Source organism: Poecilia mexicana, unplaced genomic scaffold (genome assembly GCF_051168715.1).
Source record: "Poecilia mexicana isolate PSO_F unplaced genomic scaffold, ASM5116871v1 scaffold_6, whole genome shotgun sequence".
Lineage (NCBI taxonomy): Eukaryota > Metazoa > Chordata > Actinopteri > Cyprinodontiformes > Poeciliidae > Poecilia > Poecilia mexicana.
This window is the reverse complement of record NW_028263375.1, coordinates 13052359-13073028: the sequence shown is the minus strand read 5'-3', so window position 1 is coordinate 13073028 and position 20670 is coordinate 13052359. Positions and strand designations below refer to the sequence as shown.

Below are 20670 nucleotides of genomic sequence, written 5' to 3'. Positions count from 1 at the left end.
CATGCCCCTCGAACTTTTCTACATTACATCACCTACGAATTCAAATGTATTTTATAGACAAACACAAAGTTGACCTGTTAAAACCCAGCCCCTTGTTCTATGCTTTTCTTCATACAGAGTGTCTGGAGTCTCGTCTCAATTTCTTGCTGGAGGCGTGGACTCAGACCACAATTCCAAACCAGCGCTGAAAATCGACATCGTCGTTCTCAACTTCTGCTTCTGTTCAGCGACTGGCTCAGTTTAATTTCAACTGGAGAAATCAAGTTCAATGGGAGAAATTTCAGACTAAAGGGAGATTAGAATAGAGTGGAAATGCATAGGAAGGCAATGGCCAGGATAACAAAAAGTAGAGCTCAACAATGTTTATTTATAGAGAACCTTTCACAGATAAAAATCCTACATTTAGACAGTGTTGTTGAAAGAAACTCATATGATGTCCAGTTTACATGTTGCTTCTAGATAAGCAATAGAGTAAAGATCTGGATGAGCACAAACATGTTTTGGTCTTTCAAGTGCAGAAAACTAACACTACATAACCACCTGAAGACATCAATCCCATAATAACATATGATGGTGCTGTTGGGGGGATGACAGAAAGAAAGGGCAAAAATGTAAAAAAAAACAAAAAACAAACTGAACGTTGTTGGTATTGAACAAGATGTGAAAAGGTCCAAGATTTATAAATACTTTTGCAAGGCAGAAATTACCTGAAAGTGACTAATCTCGCAAAAAAAAGATATAATGAGCCTGTTACGATTTTGTACTTAACTTTTTCAGGCGATTCAGCCAAATCTCCCGTCAAAACACATCTGACAGAGCTTAACCTGGCTTAAAATTGCCAACATGTTGTCATTAATAAACCCTCTAGCATGAAGGAGGAGAAGAAGGCAAAAGCTTCTTTTTCTTCCTCTGTGCCCCTTTCAGCTTTTTTATTTATTTATTTTTTTTTTTTAAATCAGTGTAAGTTGATCCACTTTGAGGAAGGAGCCTGCACTGTTGATCTTGCTGAAATGGCCTATTTCTTTTCCAAAGTCTTTTCTACTGTAGAGTCACACCCTGTTCTGGGAACCTTAACATTCATACGTCTGAGACACCTTTCATGCTCTAATGCTGAGAAGGCAACTAAGTTTCACATTACAGCATTTAAATTCGCTGAACATTAATCAGTGCTATTTTCTTTTTTACTAATGTAAAAATTTATTTGAGGTACTTCGAGATCATTTGACATTTTTAGGTTCAATAAGGCATTCGTGCATCAAACTCCTTATGTTGTCTAAAGTTAAAAAATCTTTCTTCATGCAACATTCAGTAGCTACATCTGTGAACCATCTGGGGTGTCATGTTACACTGAAAAAATTCAAAAGGGAGATCCTTTAGAATTTTTATCTGTGCTACGTGATATGCTGACAGTTGGTCAGGCTGCTTACATTGCAGCCTTTTCAGTTCTTAAATAGGTATTGCGAATGAATAGCAGCGGATGGCCCGGCGGCATTCTCTACCTTATTTAACCATTGTAAATTAACAATTACGTTGACAGATTTACTGAGGAACCAAAGCTCACTGTAGAAAAACTACTGTCTGTCTGTGGGAAAAGAATATAATACAGTCCAAGATGTTTTCTAATAAAATATGACTGCTTGCAAACAAACACAGATGAAATAAGAGCTCTATGCTGCATTTGATAGAAAGTATGCCCATATGCAGTCCAGTCTAATAAGGAGAAATTGAAAAAAAAATAGATAAAAATATATATATATATATCTAGGGCCTGTGTTTTTATTAGAGTTCCTGACTGCTGCCAGAAAAAGGTGAAGAGCCGTTTCAGAGTTTCAGACCTGGCTGCTGGTAAGTAGGTCAGGCCTGTTGAAACGTTCAGTCCCATTTGAAATGTCTCTGTTCATTAAAAAAGAAGGTTTATAAAAAAAAAAAAAAACAGTTTGATTTTCCATTAACCCAAATTGTTCATTTTGATCTCAGCTATACAAATAAAAACAGAAATTTGTCAAGGTTCTGAGTTTCATCATTTGCAAATATTACACAAATGTTTAACTCTTCCTTATAAAACCGACAATCTGCGCCAGACATGCCAACTATGTGCTTAATCAGGTGTTTGTGTTCTTCTTCCAGTACGTTTTCCATCTTTTAATTTCAAATATGGAGGCATATTTCCTGTACAGCATCAAAGATCAATTCTTTGAAAAATTCTTCCAAAAAAAGACTTTTGAAATGCACTGTTAAAGGTATGGCCCAGATTTTTATTGTGATTACGCTAAAAGGATTTACAGCTAATATGTTGCTGGAGTTTTGATTTAATATAAATCTAGGAAGCTGACAGCCAGGTAGGGAGGGCCCAGGTCCACAGGAGACTTCTTCCATCTTGAAGCAACTTTAAACTTCAAAAACACCATAGTGATACTTGCAAACACTATTTTATAAACCTTTTAAATGTCATCATTTATGCAGAGCCATTATTACAAAGAAGCCAGTAACCTTTACACAGTAAATGCAGGTTTGAGTCGGCATGCCAGCAGATAAAAGTAAGTGTCATATAAAGTAAAGAAACACCAAAGCCAATATTATTATAGCAATTTAAGGGAAGGGTTACTGGGACTGGAAACACTATAGATGTTCATTTCTCAGTTCACAGAGGAAGATACGGTACGTGATAGCATACCATTCCCTCTGTAATAATTGCCTTGTGTGCAAATCAGCATCCAGCACAACTGTATGGACAGTTTAAATGTTCATTAATTGTTGTTTGCATTAACCATTATGATGTTTTTTGAAGTTAAAGTTGTTTGAAAATGAAAGAGTTTTATATTAATATGGGCTCCCTTCAGACTAGTCATTAGCTGGATTCTCATCAGCTAAATCTACAGCTTTACAGCTGATGCTGCACATAAGATAGCAACATTTTACCAAACCTGACTTTAAAAGTCCAAACTATCCCTTTAAGCTTAATTTTTGACATTCCACCTCATTTCCTGCCATCTTGTTTGGCCACTTCATATGTTATTGTGTGTATTTTGTCAATCAGAGGATATACTGCAAATAAAAATACTGCAGAGTAAATTAAAACAAACAGCAAAACCTTGTTGAAATTTTAGACTAGATAACTGTCAGTTATGGATAAATTGACTAGAGAAAATGAGCGACCCTTTTTTTTTTTTTTTTTTTTTTGCCCTTACAAATTCATGGAGCATTCAATCAACAGAAAAGGCTCTGACACATTTATGCTCACTGAAATTGATTCGGCTGGTGTGGCATCCATGAAAAAGCTGTAAACAAAGCGGCGTGGCTGCTCCCCCTTGATGTCGGCTGCAAGAAGCTGCACGCATTCCAGTAGCTTAGAGGCTTAAACAGAAGCTCAGGCTATAGGCCACTGGGCAAAGAGCTGCTTGCATCCGTCACTGTGTGAGGCCGATAAAGGGCTCAGAGTGGACATTTCTCCACATGGTCCAGAGACAATCCTTCTACAGAACTCTAGAGTTTTGTGTTGAGATTGTCTCAAACTACTAGAAGACACGCTCTTCAAGGTTCTACAAACTTAAACGACTTGTTCAACAGAGAAGAAGGAAATGGCGTCACTCCAAATATGTCTCCTCTGAAAAGGATAATGGCGAGGGAAAATTTGCTCAAAATCAGCTTTGATTGTGTTGATGTGTTCTGCTATCAATAAAGATTATGCAAAAAAATTTATAAAAAAATTCAAAAAAAAAAAAATGTTGACATGTCCAAAGAAGATTTCTGAGAAACGATCAGTATTAAATCATGGAATTGCCTGTTCATTCAGGCCCATGTAACAAGGTTCATGTTCAGTCTTCAATCATTTATGGCACACTATCTAAAATTATACATGTGGGAACTGTTTATAGTATAATTTTGATTTATGATGCCCTGAGCTCAAACAGATGCACAGTAAGTCTAGCTAGAAAGCGTCTTGAAATTCTTAACCCTCTAAAACAGATTAATCCAAGAGACAGTGTGCTTTTTAAATCTGTCAACAGCTTGAAGTATGCTGTTGGTAAACAAATTGTAAATGGATAATCATTCCTTTAATGCATGTGCAGAAATGAAATACTCTTATTAGACATTATCTCAAAGGTTTAGCATTACTCTAGTCGGGTTTTTCTGTCTTTGACCTCTTCGGTTGCCATATTGACCACATTAGAATATCTTTGTGGGGGTCAGTCTGTCCCTATTATGAGACGTCTGAAAGTGGGCAGCTGCCCCCCACATGAAGTGACCTCACTTAGTAAAGATCAATAGCAGGCTGCACATTCCTCAGCAGTCACTCCAACCCTCGCTATCCCAGTTATCCAAGACACTTTAGGATTTCTTTAGAAAAGTGATGTTTGGGTTGAATTCCAGTTATTAACTTTGAGCATCCTAGACAACCAATTTTGACCTGCGGGTGCAACACATCTGCCCAGTGAAAGGCAAATGAGCTCATGTGACTCACACGCTCGAGTCTCGAGCAAATGCTAGAGATAATATTAAAGTTCGGAGCATGCACAAAATCTTTCGAAAAAAGTCTTTTTTCAAGAATCACTACTTTTGAAAGACAATTTAAAACTGTACACCTTCTGTTCTTACTGCAAGACTTTCAATTGCTGGTAAATGGACCATATTCTTAGTGACTTACACAATAAGGATCATTTCTTGCATTCTTTCTGACTCACAGTTCTAAATAGCTTCCTCTGCTCAACAGGTTGCTTTTGAGAGAAACAGTTATTACCTTATTCCTAAGAGCAATTAGTTGGGTTACTGAGAATGTCAGCTAGCAAATCCAAATCCCACTGGTCCTGTAATCATTGCAGCTGATGTATTTCCCAGAAGTTTCAACTTTAGAGATAAATGCAATACAAGATAAGCAGACAAAATCACATTTTATGAATTCATTTCACTTTGTTCTGGAAGTTATACAAAGTTTAATACTGCTCCTCTCTTCTGAAAGTTTTATTGTGATGCAAAGTTGAATTTGTTGGAATTACACAGTTTTTGGAAGTTATTTGTACTTGCGCTGCATCACGTGTTCATATTTACGTTGCAAATATATGATGCTAAAATTTCTTCTGGGTACCCCAGAAGACAGCCCACGTACCACGAGTGGTACCTGCACCGCATTTTAAGAACCATGATTCAAATGCGCATTGAAGGCGAGCTCAGCTCTAATAGTTTACTTGTTTGTGATTCAGATTTTCATTATCTTTTGATCCAGCTGTTTAGAGGCCTGGACAGCAAAATGATGGGCCTCACTGACCTCTTTGCTGGATGATTTAATGGCTGACTGACTGCAGTATTTAACCAGACAAGCATAATAAGCGGATTAGAAACATATCAGATGATAGAGTTCAATGTTCTTGGCTGCAGGTACAGTACAGATTTGAGCAGTCACACATATTGCTAACAACTGCGCACGTGATGTAAATGACTTAATTCCCGATAAATCCAGAGGAAGCGCAGGACTGTTTAACACTGGTTTCTGAACCGAAGGAACCTCAGTGAATGTACCGCTGTGTGTTAAATGGAAACCCTCATCTGTGTTTGCACCAGATAAAATCAGAGTCCTGACATGTCCAAACGGTGTCCCAGGCCACTCAAGATGGATGCCTGCATGTGGGCCTTGATGCCATGGAGAGATGAAGTTGAAATGAAGTGTCACACGAAAGCTGAGCCCCCGCACTTTAATGCCAGAGCATGAAGCACATATTTCAACACCTTCTCTCATTTTATCCATTTTACAAGTGTGGACTGGTTAGGTAACTGCAAGCTGGAATGAAGCTGACAAATAAAGTGCCAGATTATGAAATATCAGTTACTAGAACTGCACACAGACAAAAAAAAATGCTACTGATTGCAATTAGATCTGACTTTTCCATTTGACCTCCCTGACCTGGTTAAGACTAAAAATCAAGGCTTTTTTTGATTAGAGAACGTGGCATACACTTGGAGTGAAAATTGTTAATGAGTGAAAAGGACTAACTTAGCTGTTTTCATTATCAGTAAGGTGTTTAAAAGTGAAGTTAAAGAATGCAAAGAAGCTGTGAGAAACCTTTTCTAAAAAGAAAACTGTATTTCCTAAAGATGGATTTCTTGTCTGCCACTTAACTCAAACAGGATAGACATCAGTAGAAAGCAATAAGCTGGTTGCATTACAGCAAAGTTGTTCTTTTTTATTCTTTTGAAGTCCAGTTCTGTCACACACCATCCTAGATTGGGAAGTGCTGAATGTCCTTTTGAAATCTCACAGCTAAGGTAAGAAACAGCTAAGGTAAGAAAAACAAGGTAAGAAAAGATGTAAATACTTCTTCTGCATGGAATATACACCAAGGGGCATCTGTAATGCTAAATGTGCTAATCAGTGCTCTAAATGTTGATATAAGATAGTAAAAACAGGTCATTTTGTTGTTTGTGGTAAACGTGCAATGCTAACAGCTCTCTCTCTTTAACACACACGATGCGACTTTGTTGTCTCTGAAACTAATAGAAATAAATAGGGATTGAAACAGGACAAGAAATACATAATAGAGTTTGTCTTCTTACAGAGAGAATGAGATATTCTTTTATGCAATTCTTCACAGTCAACATTTCACAAAATCTGTGATTGGAAATTGGGCCACTATTCTGTGACTTCAAGTGAAAAATAATTTTAAGAAAATACACAAGTGGAAGCGTATTTCCATCTTATTCAAAACATTGAAAAATTTTTGTTTATAATTGATGGCATTAGTCGTGATATGTGGACAAGTGGTTACAAACAGCATTCAAGTCTCTTATTAACAAACATCCACTGTGTTTATCTTTCTCAAAGCTCCATTTCCATAAAACCCAAGAGGGTGCTTTGCAGATTTATCTCTCCCATTTGCATGAAGCCAGAAATTCATCTCATTATTTACAAACAGGATAGGGGGCCGATGGTTTGACCGTAGAATAAATTGGCATACTTGATTTTCAAAGCAATCTAGGAGATTTTTTTCTGCATCAAGAAAATTATTCTTTTATAAGGAAGAGTTAAACATTTGTGTATTAGTTAAGAAAGAACGCATAGCAAGAGAGAAACATAGCTATGGGTAATTTGTCTTCATCACTGTGTTCCTTGAAAGCATTTTTTTTTTCTCTCACCACAGTCAGTGAGACCCCGTTGACCCCAGCTGGTCTTATCAGAGACAACACATGACCAGTGTTACTTCCTGTGATGTTAAGCTTCACCTGCATGCCGAGCAGCTTCTTCCCGTGCAGATGTCTGGAGGTCTGGCCAGCACATCTCTGTTTCTTACACTGTACACAATTTAGTGGATAGCAGCCAGGAGGAAAGCAGAGATGCATACTGATCCGAGCCCTGCAGCCATGCTACACTGTACACAAAAAGTGCTGAAAGAGGCCAAAGGATGTCTTGTGCGCCGTGTCTTAATATATCACATCTTCAATACGATCTGATGAATTATTCAGATTGTGCTATCTGCTTTGCCTCTCACCTAAAACATCTGCCCTGCCAGCTGATCTGCCAAGTCCGCCTTGCTGCCTGCGCCGCCACAGGAAGCTTTTAGTCCGGCTGCCATCCTGTGGTCTGCGCTCCTTTTATCCTCCAATCCTCTAAGTATATACATGTTTTGGACTTCAGGAATACAGCTTTGAGGAAGAGAGATCAGGTTACTGTGTCAACAAACAGGACCAGTGTGCACAAAGCTTTTAACAGAAAGACAGCGGATTTGCTACTGTTCAAATATCTGGGTTCTCAGAGGTAATGTAAGCACGCAAAGAACTACCTCACCTAACCTGCTGTCTAAAAATACAAAAGGTAAAAAAAAAAAACCTGATGCCTCATTCAACGGTCCCAGTTTAATGGTAGGAACAATTGTCTTTTAGTTACATTCCTGTTAGCATTTAAAGTATTCCTGAGCAATATATCAAGGTTTTCTGAAAAGCTTTTGTTGGACTTTAAATGTTTTTTTTTTTGTTTGTTTGTTTTTTTCCCCATTCAATTTCAGAGACAGCATAATCTATTGGGTTCAGCTGGTACATAGTGGTGACAGTAGTTGTCAGGCATGTTGTGAGTTTAATTTCAGCCTCCCCACTCTACATAGTATCATGGCTTTGGGAAACTCACAACCACAAGGGATATTAATTGTGTGATGGGTTGTGAGTTTGGCTGATACCAACATGTGTATTGTTAAAGCACTTCAAGTTGTCTGTGTGACCATGGATGCTTAATTATTGTTTTAAAATCGGGGAACAACGTGAGAAAAATCTTAAACCTGCTAGCTGAAAGGTGTAGCGTATCTTCTTCATGAGCCTAGCTCAAACCTATGTAAAAAGCGGCTTTCTTTTCTTTTTCCTTTTGTTGTGTTGGTTATGCACTGAGTAATAAGTACATTTAATGAGTCTACAGCTAGATTTTAGTTAAAATAACCCCTCTGATCTAGTTTTTACAGTCGGTGTATGTTTGCATCTACAATTAATTTTATGATGACATCAGTCCCTAAAAACCTCATCTTCTAATACCTGCTTTTAGTCTACCACCTGTGATTATGCAAAGGAAACATGTGGACAAGTTTTGCGTGGCCAGTTTCGTGTGCAGGATTCTACAGAACTGTGTAAGAGTTTGTTCACATAAATTTGATAATATAATCTAGGTTTTCCACTTCGTTTTGAAGCCTTTTTCACATATTATGATGATGTTCACTGTGAAAGAGAGAGTGCTGTGGCTTTCTGCTTGTGTCATATAATCTGGTCTGCTCACTGAGCCCAGATTTATGTTGGGGAGGAAACGGCACAGATCACAATCAAAACACTCATCATTAAGTTTTAACTGGTTCAACACAAACCATTGGAAGCAAGAAAACAACTACGCGTGTATGTTTTGTTCACAATAAATTGGAATAGCACAGCAATATGTTATGTATCCAATTTTTAATGAGCCATATCAAAACACCAGTAAAGATGCTAACATTAGTGTAGCACAATAGCAAACTATGTATGAAAAAATATTCAAGATTCAAGTTTGTTGAAGTCTGTAATATGTGTCGAGTCAGTTTACTGATATCTAACTTATTAAACAGTTACCCTGTTTATTTTGTGAATGGGGTTTTGAAATAAATAATCTTTTATATAATATTTCTATTTACTGAGATGCACCTGCAAGTCCAGGTTGGTTTGATGTAAAAGTTTGATAGGCAGGTTTGATGACTCAGGTCCCGAGTCACCTTTGGCGGAAAAGGACATTTGTTTTATCTGAAACATCTCAATATAAAACATTGAAAAAAAACAATCTTTAGACAGGAAAATAAAGGGAATTTTGTGAGCAAAAGAAAATCTCATGCTTTGACTTTAAAGGGTGAACAGGAACCTCCCATTTCCCTATTGGATTTAATGATATGACTAATCACTTGCCTCACACATCTTCTTTCATCATTATTTCATCACCATTCATATAATTCAACGGCTCACTCCGCACAGCCTTAAATCCCAGCTTAAAAAAAAATTGCTGTACTTCAACAAGAAAATACAGAACAGCTTGTTTAAAATGGACCAATTAAATGTGTGTGATCAGAGGGCGACGGCAGGAATGTCTTCAAAGGGTCAGCAGAACCATTAGCAGAGTAAAGGGCACAACCTGGAATGCTCAGAGATATCAAATCACCAGGCAGGGGGGAGGGAGGTGGTACAGGGTGCTAAACTGGGATCGGTTGGAGACTCTTTCTGGGATCACAAACACTCCTGGTACTTCTGTCAGAAAGAACACAAACATTCACAACCACTAAGAACAACAAAAACCTGACAAACATTTGGTGCCTCATATCAAAGCTCCAGAGTTAGCAGTGAATCCATAGACATAGTTCTGAAGATGTGATGTGAAGAGGAATAATATGACTAATAAACATACTTATTGAAAAGAAAATGATCACACAATGATAAATAAAAGACTTTTTGCGATAACGAAAACAAACTCCAGGACGGTAACAACAACGACCCGAAGGATTTTTTGTGACGTAGGCGTTGCGAGTTTCACAAGGGGTAAGTAGCAGTTTGGAAACACTACAGTGAACGCAGCAATCTGGCCGGGTTCCACGTCCACAGTCATTTCCCACATCATGGCACAGCACTAGACTGGGAATAAACAGAGGAACCCGCTGGGCTCCCAGAATGAATGTTTGCAGAGTTCCCATCAGTGAATGTGCAGTAACAGGACTCCCTGAAGGCCTGTGTTTAACCTTTAGGTTACAAGTGGCTGGCCACTCCACAGCACGTCCCTCCCAGAGACATTAACCCTTTTCTGGCTCTTCTTCATCAGGGTAAGGAGAGATAAAGAGGAAGTTAGATAAAATCAAAACAAACCAAAGATCAAGAGATAAGTATCAGGATCAGTATGTTTATTAGCTTTATTTTCATACTATGTAACAAGTGCAAGGAATTTTAGCTATTTTTACAAAGCGTAGACCAAATTAAAACAGGGCTAATTTAAAGTATGTTTCTTGTACTTTGTGCAGCTGTTTACTGAGAGACAGTCAGATACTTTTGTTACGGGGCTAAAAGGAAATCATAAATTGAAAATAGTGTATTTAAAAAGACTTTGCGTGAATATTTTTACGAGTGCTCATTCGAAAATTTACAAAACTTGTATTTGAGTACTTTCATCGCAAAAACTCAAAACAAGGCTGAAAAGTTGACAAGAAAGTAGTGTAAACTTTTAGCAGCCTACCTATTCCCAGATGATCACCAATGACAACATAATGCAAAACTGTCAGAAGCACAGACACTGTTAAAAATGTGTTTCCAACTTCCTGTTCCTGTTGCAAGACAGTCTGGAGAAAAAGCCTAGCCTGAGGTAGACGCAAACTCTCTTTGTGTACCGCTACATCTACACACAAACAAAAAAGGTCACAAAGTACAAAATAAAAACAAACATTCATGAACAATTAGGAATAAAAACCCTCTTAACACTTGCGTTCAATTTATATACATTTTTAAGGTGTTAAAAAGCTGTTTCTCCTTCAATGCAATAAATTGGCAAAGAAATCATGAAGCCAGAAAATATGCAGATGCAATTAAGCAAAAAAGTAAAAAACGAATATTTATTTAAATCTAAGAGATGCACATTTGAAGTCAGGCGAGATTGATTAGACTGATTCAGTTTACTACTACACTAAGCTTCATCACAGCACATTGACTCTATAAGTAAATTTGTTCTTTCAAATTCCTGCACTGAATACGTCACAAAGCAGAATTACAGCAGAGTCATAAATTGTAGATTTTTTTTTTTTTTTAATAAATTCTGGTTTGACCCATTGATATAACAGACACCTCGTTTTTTCTGACAGCATCACGCATGCGGTTCATTGTCAAGGCTGCCGGCAGTATCCAGAATGCAAATGCCAGCTGTTTTCTTTGTGGATCAAACCAAAAGAAAACAGCAGAGCCAAGGTCAGCACAGACAAGCATTTCTCCAGCAGTAGACACATGAATCTCCATATGTGAGGCCGTGCAAAAAAAAAAAAGAAAACCATGTGTCCACAAATGTGATTTTGCAGCTGATTATATTCCACCCCTCTCTTGGAATAATTAGCCATTCTGAAAAATTCATGAAAGCTCCCATTTATTCCTAGTTCTGCCGGCTTGGCTTGTTGATTGCTCGGGAATGTGCGTCTGTGTGAAAGCTTGGCTTGGGAGGGTTATGTCTAACGTGTCCTGTTAGACAAAAACAGACGGGCTTTCAGCAGGGAGATCAAGACTGCTTTGAGCAATCACTACAGGACAGAGAATGATTCTCCTCTTGGGAAACTGAAAGGAACTAAATCCATAAAGTGTTTTTCTTATTGTTTAACCACTTGGCTTCCTGACCTTTGAGGTTTAGACGGATGCCTGCTTGACACCAGAAAGCTGGTTTAATCATCATTCAAAGAGAAAAATTAACTTGTGGAAACAAAAACTAAAACATCTCTAATGAAGGAAGAATGAAGGCGGCTTAAAACGATCACTGGAAGAAGGTTACGAATATTTACATTTTCTAACCTTTTGCGTATCTTTTGCAGATAGGCAAAAGAAAACTCTAAGGGGTTCCAAGTACAACCAGAAAAATTGAGGGTATTTTATTAGCTTTATATCTAGAATAAACCATTGTAGTGCAGTGTGTTGTGAACCAAATATGTGAGAAAAAGGTTTGACATTATTTTTAAATCTTTTCCCAATAAAAATCTGAAAATATCAGCATGCATTTATAATCAGCCTCTTTCATTCTGGTACCTATAAATTAAATTCAATACAAAAAAGATAAGAGAAAGCTTTAGCCAGAGGTAGTCACAGTTCAAATGGGACAACATTATTAGAGGTGGACTTCTTTATTTTTACCTTACATTAATTGTTTTTTTGTTTGTTTTTTTTGCTGTTCTCTTGCTGAAGAGCATGGGATTGATAAAGGCACAATTAAGAGCTTATAAAAACAACAAAATGTTTTGAACAAGGTCAAAATTGAAACATAAGCTTCTGTTTAGTTTAGATATTAGTACGTCCTATTCCAGGAGTCAGTGCTGCACCAGTTATGAACCTCAGCACAGGTCGATGAGACACACCCCTAAAGACCTGCAGCAGTAATTCCAGCAAAGCTGGAGGTGAATTTAAAGCCACGTCACATTTTAAGTTTTTATTTATAAAAGTTTTTTTTTTTTTTTTTTTAACTCATGCACTGTGTACTTTTTCTTTCACTTCACAAATATGTATGTATTATAAAATACATTGAAGTTTGACATTTGTATTTGGCTACTCTGAATATTTAAATGAACGCCCTCTAAATCTTTCATTAGTTCCTGATAGTAAATCTTTATTGGTACGCAGCATTTGAAAAAAAAGAGCGTGAGATCTTTCAAAGGTCACAGTGTTGCACACTGAGAAGTAAGCAAACAGAGCATATAAAAATCATAAACTGACCCAAACGACTTGACAGACGTTTCCATTTATGGTTCCCATCCATTAGCGGTCACCCACACTTCTGGCAAGTTTACAGCATCAGCGTTGATTGCACTGCCAGCAGTGTGTGTGGGTGACAGATTTGAATTTCACACAAAAGCACCTGAGGCTTATCTGTTGTTCCTGGATCACTTCATAAAGCCCTGTCCAGTTTCATAACACAAAATAAAGTACGCCAGTCTCATTGTGCTAGTGTTCAAATGCCAAAAACCAGAAGCTGCTCAGTCTTGCTTTGGTTCATTAGATTTTACACACTCCTTCAGAGTTCATGCAACGTTTCCTTCCTGGGAGAGGATGTTAGTGCATTTGCTGCCACGTTCAGTAACTCATATCGGAAGAAAAGCCCCTTAGCAGACACAGACTTAGTCCTGAGGAGCTGTTGTGGTTCCACTTGAAGGAGCTCCCTTCTTTGCTCTGCTAGAGACCCACAAGTCATCTCCAAGTCTTAAGATGCCTGATACCCTTTTTTTAAATAGTTGTGATTCTAGAGAAAATAAGTTAAAGGCCAATATTAAGTAACGCAACCGTATCCTTTCCAAACCCACATGCAAACTCACCCACTACAGATGCTTGCATTCAGAGCGAGTATTTAACAACCATGCTATCATCTTACGATAAAGACCTACTGGAGATGGCTGAGGGGTGTCTTCTCTCACATCACACCCACTTTCTTTTTAAAAAGAGAAACCAACAATGAACCCAACATAGTGTGGCTCATGAACATTTTATAACTCTCCAGCAGGGCTATCCTGGCATCGTAGGTAACCAGAACTGCAACATCAATGATTCATGCAGCTGAGGCACTGAACAGTTAATGAACAGAAGGGTAGTGTCTGTAACAGTATTACTTACTGTCTGTGTCAGCCAGGCATGAAACCAAAACTCTCTTTCACATCTCAAACAGGCTTTCCTTCTGTAGGTGGTGACATTAAAAAAACAAAAAGACAGACTAATTCCTCAGCAGGCAAAGTGTCAAAGCAGAATCCACAGAAAGAGCTGATCTAAAGCTCTGTTAGAGGACAGCTGTGTGTCCGCAGGTCCTTCTCTCTCTCTCTGTCTTTCTGACAGTGTGCGGTACTACAGCATGCATCCACTGAGTGTCGGAGCTCCTCCCATCACTGACTCAGGAGGACAGAGAGGGAGGGAGGGACAGAGCACATGGAAGAAGCAGAAAAAAAGTTTGACAACCTCCCAGTCTTTTCACAAACACTGAGTAGCTGTCAGGACTTTGAAAACCTTCAATAAAAGTTTGCAGTTTTAGAAATCTAGCAGTCATTGGGAAGAGGTGGCGTACACCCTGGACGAGTCGTCAGTCCATCACAGGGCAACACAGAGACGTATGACATTTTTAAAAAATTGTTTGTTTCCTAATGGAGTTATGGACAGCCTTCAATGATAGATGAACAATGATGGGAAGGATGAGCTGTGTAAGGGGCACCCTTGTTTGCCAAACTGATCAAGTGAGGATACAGAGAGTGTGGTGAGGTAGGAGGCATAAGTGCTTGCTGAGCACACCTTAAGGCTCAGCTAAACAGCACAGCTAAATTGCTGCATTGTTTTTTTGCTAACAGATCCCTCATGGATAACAAGATAGATTTTGCACAGCATTAAGTACACCTAGGATGAAACCCTGCAAATAAGGGATTGTAGTGTTTTTGTTTGAGACCATCTCCTTAGCAACGCCGTGCTTGCAGCTAAGGTCTTTCAGTTCAGGTGAGACAAAAACATATACTTTTGAAAGCTATTTTGATCTCTATGCTGTGTTGTTTGTATGATGCAGTAATGGAAGCAGCAGAGGATGGCCGGCACTCAGCAGCGAGTTCAAGAGTTGGTTACCATGGAGAGTGAATGTGAACTGATGGACGGACATTATTGGTGTCTAAGGAGTTACACTGACTTCTTAATCAAACCCCCTGCTGTTTAGACATCAACAGATTTGACAGCTGCTGCTCCCTTCCCAAGTGCTGTTGGACCTGTTACATCTAAATGAAGACTCTGCTATATTAATATCTTATGAACAAAAGAAATGCAGCCCAATGACAACTGTTTGGATGCTACTTCTTCACATGTTTTATCAGCCTAAACTTTAGGTTTTCTGTCCAAGCCCAGTGTTTGAAGATTGCTCTTCCTCCCTCTGCAAAGCACGCTGCCAAAACGTGAAAGCATCAAGCTAATCTTTCACTAAGTAATACAATGTGATGGATGAATCCTATTAATGAACATAGCTATGAATCTAAGAAGCGGTTTGGTGTCTATACCCCAATGTTTAAAATAAGGCAGTCCAATTGACTTCTTTTAAATATATTCGGCCACAGTGTACTCATAAAACTTTTCATTTGAAAGGGGTATTTCTTCAAATGTAGGCTAAGGCAAGAATTGCTTAGACAACAACACATAAGTGAAGGCATATAGTTGAGCAGGCTTTAAAGCTGATAAACTATGTGCTTAGCAGACACATCAGTAACAAAACACATTCTGTAATGTTAGAGATCACAAGATGAACTAGTCATCCGTAACTATGCTCCTGCAAGATAAAAGTGGATGCATGATCTTTTTTTTTTTTTCTTTTATCTCTCCTGGGAGTAAGTTCAGACTGCAGGTGTTTGCCCCTCAGCCAGATGTTAGCATCGTTACAAAGTCTGACTTTAATTATCATAATTACAGTAACTTCAAGTAGCCAGAGAGAGGGGGAAAGCAAGGAGGACAAAATCAGCACAATGAGAGAAAAGTACAGTGCTGTTACAGCTCAGGCATTAAGCCTAACAGGCCTGTTTTAAAGACTGTTATACTTTAAATCTGTCCTCTGAGGAATAAGCCGGTAAATAAACACAGTCATTTGTTTTATTAAAAAGGCATTTTATGTAATTTTTCTACAGTTGGATGTTAGGATTTACTGTTCATAGCATTCTTTTTTTTAATGCTATGAAAGACAATGATGAACTGGCAGTAAAATAGTATTTTACTGCAGTCATCAGCACATTTTACACATGTGGTGGCCATATTGAAATCTGAGGATTTGGAAGTTAATTCAGAGGCCATTTCAAATGTATATTCCACACTGGAAATTCAAACATACATAAACTGAGAGTATAACAATGTTTCATCAACAAAATATCCAAAATTATGTGGAACTTAAGAAAACATTTTGAAACTGATTATAACCTCATCCTGGTGTCAAAAGAGGGCCAAAACATTTCTGTTGTGTTTAGTAACTAGTACAGTTACTATAGTACTATACTATACTATACAATATAGTGCAGCCTCTTGTCCAGGCTATTGTAGTTACCAAGCTACCGTCTAGTAGCATGTTGTTTCTCAGAGGCCCAAAGAGAACACTTGTATGGCAAGCATTCAAATTTGGTTTGTCTGTATAGTTTGTTTACAAATTTGTTTCTGCATTGGAAACATTCTTTACATTCTTCACAGTAATCTCCACAAACACATACGTAACAATCTGATTTAAACTTCATCATGAAATCATCAGCTGACAATAACAGCAGATGCCACTTTAGAGCAGATGCAATTTCATAGACGATGCTCCTGTACTCTGCACAGAAGAGCTTTAAATGAGATGATTCACTGTGTGAAGCATAGACATAATGTACTTCTTAAGAAACTCCAAAAAGGATGAATTTAAGGCCATTGTACTAAAAGAACAACAAATGTGATGCATCGGTCTCAGAGGGGGCCCTCTTAGTAATTGTTAAGGGAAAAGTCTGTTCAAAAGAACTATATATCGCCTAATGTTATATTAATACACAATAAATAGCAACTTATTTAAAGTCTTTAATGTATCCCCATATATACATGGGGATATATATATATATATATATATATATATATATATGGCTGTAGATTGTGAATAAGATGCTAATGAACGTACAGCAGAGTGCTATGAAAGACTTCACGGAGAGTTACCAAATAGCTTCACATGCTTGCTCCAAAATAATTTCGTGGGTAAACATAGAGAAGTGTAAGATAGCGGGGTGTTGAGACAGGAGCGCCTCTTTCTAAAATAGCAGATGCTAATTATACACTTTAGGCAACTGCTAAGGAGGATGACATGAAGCCAAGTTTGAGGTGTTGGGAGTCTGCCTACTCCCTCCATGTTTCTCTACAAACTCAAGATTCCTCACTCTAAAACCACACTGAGGATACTCAATGAATGATTTTTTATTTTTTATTTTTTAAATCAGTATTGGGCATATTACTTCCAATTACTTCCAGTCCAGAACTGCTGACATGCCTAAGGTTGAAGGGAACCACCTGTTGTTGCCCTGCAGAGCTCCTTTTGTAAATGAGCTATACGACATAAATGACTCCTGTGATACATTTAATTTTCGGAGAGCTATAAGGTATACTCAAAAAAGATATATCATATCAGAGTGGATGGTCTTTCTTTTCCTTTGTTAACTGATGTTTTTTAGCATTAGCTTTACATTTTGGAAGACACTTGTATCTTTTCCAATGAGAAACAAACTTACTGGATGAAAAAATCTATTTAAAATCAAATATTGCCAGGGGTGTGAATATGTTTGTTTCCAACTGTGTATTTTTAGCAGAAGTAAATGAAAATAAAGAAGCAATATTTCTTTATTGCTCTTTGGGTTATAACAGCACATATCAGGTATTTTCAAAAGTAATATGTTTTGTTTTGTCTTCTGAAAATGTTTAACAATTCAGGCTCAATATGATGCCTTGCAAACGTAAATTCCACATGTTTCTAAATAACTTAACTATTGTGTCTTGTGACACTATGCAAGTGCAAAGTTATATAGCATTTACATTTAGGCATATGCTACAGCATCCACTTTTATGACTGTCATAAAAAAGGAAGATTAATCAATTTCCACCTACTTCACGTTTGCCACACACCAAGCTGAAGCGCTGACAGCTCATTATTGGTAAATGATTAACAGCTGAGGAAATACAGCTCAGCGATAAGCCCTCATGTTCCACATATTAGTCAAATGGAAGCCCAACAGATATGAGCACTGGTCTACTTAAATCCTCTGAGGGGGCCAAAGGCCAAGTCGACAACTGGTAAATTGTGCCATTTTAGATTTAAATCTTAAATCATCCTCAGAGTTCAGGAATAATGCTGTTTGATTGTGTCACTGTGTAACTTCACAGTTTCACAGTGATAGAGTGTGTTTGTCATCGCAACTCCCCGGTATGATGAAATGCTGGGATTCTGGGGTGTGTTTGATAGAAATATGTCATAGAAAAAACAATAAAAAACAAAAAAACAAACAGCATGACTTCTTCTTCCTTGTGCTACTTAAAGGCATTGTCTTCAGTGACAATTAATTTCCAAAACGTTAATTCACACATTAAAATAACTTTTTAAAATTATTATTTTAATGGCTGTAGGCCAAAAATCAGACACTTTTCTCTGGAGCACACATCACTAGTTTTCTTATTTTTTTCAGTGGGGAAAAAGTTGAACAACCTTGGAGTCTCAACTCACATTGAGCAATAAAGCTGCTGTAAACAAGCAGTGACAAATATATCGCCTTTTACCAAAAACACCCCCATGTACCTTACAGGTTGTTGACAGTTGCATAACAACAGAAAGACCTTAGTCGACTCTCACATCAAGCATCTGTTCATTGAACTCCCTGAGGATTTAAAAAAAAAAGTTCAGCAAAGTCACAACCACATAGTCAAGGACATTGTTGGTCCCAATCCTTACACTTGCCCTTTGACCTCAGAGGTTTACCGCAAATAACACTATTTCAGAACATCTATATAAACTCTTGATTTTAAACAAGGTGTTATTTTTATAGATATAACCGTTTAATCAACAAAACAGTATACACAAATATTCTCAAATATTATTGTATTCAACACCAATGAAAAGAGCTATAAGCATCACTAACAAGAACAAAAAGCAATTGTACGCTATCTTAAATTTTCTTACATTTTCTGCTAGCTTTAAGCTTTAAAATCTAGAAGAAAAAAATTACTTAGAAAAGAAGGATGTTATCCCTTTTCTTATATTTATATTTATGAAAGTTATTCATTTATTTTTAGAGATATATTGAGAAACTGTCCACTGATTTTCATCTCTTCCTTAATTGGCTCTGAACTGCACTGTTCCTGAGTAATAAGGACTACAAATAAAATAATAAATTTGCATCAGCGAGGTGTTCCAAATGTGGTCAGCATAAGTCTGTTGAGAAGTCTGCCACATTTTTAAAAGAAAATGTGGCAGACACTACCAAATGTCGTGACACGTCTGGTTCATCCAGGCTGCAACAGAGTCAGAGAGGGTTTGACTTTCAGAGGACAGGAAGACTACACAGTGTTCTTCTGTTCTATACTTGTGAACATTCAGCATGTATATTATGGAACATGCTGGGTTTGGAAATGTTTGGAACCACTTAGGAATCTCAGATAACTCCCGATATTTGGACATTTTGTGTTTCAACGTTCAACACGTAATCACAGTAATTTAATTTGTAAAAGTTAAGGATGAGTTGCTATCAGTTCATGAAGCCATAATAATAATTATTATTTTTTAAACTTTGTCTTTCATTAAATTGCTTCTGGAGGAAAATGTTTCCAGCTCAGGAGGAAAAACTGTGATGTGTGACTCATTTTGGGATAGAGCATGATGAGAACAAGTTACATGGTGTATAACCATGTAACTTATGTCCCTTCACACATACTGAAGCCTGAGGATGATGTGAGTTTTGTAGGGGGTTTTCTGTTTGTTGAAATAGAGAAGTTGTGATACCTTGGCTTGGTCTAAAACAACAAAAAGCTTTAGTTTTTTCCTCCATGAAGCTTCCAGCAGAATGGGTTTGTGGGACTTGTGCCTTCTGGCAGGGGAGTGATCCAACCCTTGGCAGTATGTGTTTTATGGGCATTTAGATCATGGCTTGTCTTGTATTAAGGAGGTTGGATTCATCCAGGATTTCTCAACGTTAGCTAAATATTACTAAGTGTGAAACTGCCTTTAAAGTTCCCTGCCCTCCGGTCACAAGTCCCCACATCCTCATGCAATCTGTATGACTTCTAACATCATGCGCTCTTTCACAATATGTATCTGTTGCTCCATCTACTGTCTGTTTCACTAGCTAGCAGAACAGTACATTTGATAGATTAGACAGCTAAACAGTTTATCAGATCAGCATGCTGTCATACAAGAGCAAGTGGCTCTTCTCCAAAAGCAAGTGGGCTTGTTTGAAATTCAACGGAGCAAGAGGAACAGCTCGAGCGCTCCTCAGGTGGCCCACCACGTCCGTGGCAGCGGCTCAACTCGTCTGCGATTTCCAACTCAGGTCTACCTCCCCCACACAGATACACCTCCTCCATACTGAGACAGCTCGGCTCTTTTTTCCCTTCTCTCAAAGCACGCAGCTCATGTCATAAAGTAAAGCTGTGAAATTGATTATACTGTGGTAGTTTTTTTTTTTTTTTTGCAATGCCAGTCGTTGTATAAGTTAATTGAAGACAAAGCTATAAACTTATGAGAGGGGGGGTTCCTCTTTAGGGTATACCAGATCATCAGAAAAGCATAAACACATTTTAAATGCAAGTTGAGATTAACTTAATCCACAATCCTCAAGAGGTAATGCTTTCTTTATGCCACTTTCAATCAGCCCTCTTATAATCTACGATGTTACATCATTGTTAAAGATCCGTTACACATTTTACTTTCTATTGGAGTAGTATGGGTGAATGTAAATTAATGCTTGA

The 20670-nt window shown here is 37.8% G+C and overlaps 1 protein-coding gene across 1 annotated transcript in view; it reads right to left on the bottom strand.

Moving 5' to 3' along the window:
* Positions 1–14065, bottom strand: part of sema4ba (sema domain, immunoglobulin domain (Ig), transmembrane domain (TM) and short cytoplasmic domain, (semaphorin) 4Ba) — a 43751-nt gene extending 29686 nt beyond the window's left edge. Inside the window, exon 1 of the mRNA XM_014993146.2 lies at positions 13816–14065. The gene's annotated coding sequence lies outside the window, so the exon portion shown is untranslated. The remainder of the gene's footprint in view (positions 1–13815) is intronic.
* Positions 14066–20670: the final 6605 nt, after the last annotated feature.